This window comes from Macaca nemestrina, chromosome 5, assembly GCF_043159975.1.
Source record: "Macaca nemestrina isolate mMacNem1 chromosome 5, mMacNem.hap1, whole genome shotgun sequence".
Taxonomy (NCBI): domain Eukaryota; kingdom Metazoa; phylum Chordata; class Mammalia; order Primates; family Cercopithecidae; genus Macaca; species Macaca nemestrina.
Genome location: NC_092129.1, coordinates 131,935,792 through 131,936,911, shown reverse-complemented (window position 1 = coordinate 131,936,911; position 1,120 = coordinate 131,935,792). Strand labels below are relative to the sequence as shown.

Below are 1,120 nucleotides of genomic sequence, written 5' to 3'. Positions count from 1 at the left end.
ATTCAATTCACTGTTGATGGGCATCTAGGTTGATTCCATGTCTTTGCTATTGTGATTAATGCTTCAATGAACATTCAGGGACATGTGTATTTTTCATAGAATGATTTATTTTTCTTTTGGGTACATATATCCAGTAATGAGATTGCTTAGCTAAATAGTAGTTCTACTTTTAGTTCCTTTTTGTTGTTGTCCCAGATTTATTGAAAATAATACAGCATTGCAGAAAAGATTTAAACAGGTCCCCAAGGCATTTTGAAATTCATCCCAACTGTAGGCTGAGTGACCTGCAGGTTGGACAGACTGCCGAAGTCCAAAAGCTTCAGCATTTCCTTAGTGTCAGAATCTACTTCAATGATCCCCTGATCCAGGGCTGAGACCTCAGGAACATAATTGTTTTTCCTTTCTCTCACCTCCTCCTGCAGCTTGATGGAGATACCTCTTACTGGGCCTCTCTGAATCTGCTTCATCTGATAGGTGACATAGCCTACTATCTTGTTGTGGAGCTTCTTGCTGGGGATAATGGTGATCTCCTTGCACATGCACTTGTTCGATTGGAAGTCGTTGCTCAGGCGCATGTAGTACTTTTTGTGTGATGATGCAGGCAGCCTTCTTCACGGTTTTGGTGAAAACGTGGCCCATGTTGGTGGGTCCTTGGTAAAAGAGGTAGTTCTTTGAGAAATCTCCAAACTGCTTTCCACAGAGGTTGAACTAATTTAAATTCTCACCAACAGCGTATAAGTGTTTTCTTTTCTCCATAGCCTCACCAACATCTGTTATTTTTTGACTTTTTCATAACAGCCATTCTGACTGGTATGAGATGATATCTCATTTTGGTTTTGATTTGCATGTCCCTGATGATTAGTGGTTTTGAGCATTTTTTAAATATGTTCATTGGCTGCTTGTATGTCTTCTTTGAGAAGTGTCTGTTCATGTCCTTTGTTCACTTTTTAATGGGGTTATTTGCTTTTTGCTTATTAAATTGTTTAAGTTCCTCATCGATTCTGAATATTGGACCATTGTTGGATATATATTTGTGAATATTTTCTCCCATTCTGTAGATTGTCTGTTTGTTCCTGAGTATGTTATTTTTAAAAACAGATCCTTTATAATGGATACTCTT

The 1,120-nt window shown here is 38.1% G+C and overlaps 1 pseudogene; it reads right to left on the bottom strand.

Annotated features, from left to right (window-relative positions):
* Nucleotides 1-220: 220 nt before the first annotated feature.
* Nucleotides 221-639, bottom strand: LOC139363176 (small ribosomal subunit protein eS17 pseudogene; annotated as a pseudogene).
* Nucleotides 640-1,120: the final 481 nt, after the last annotated feature.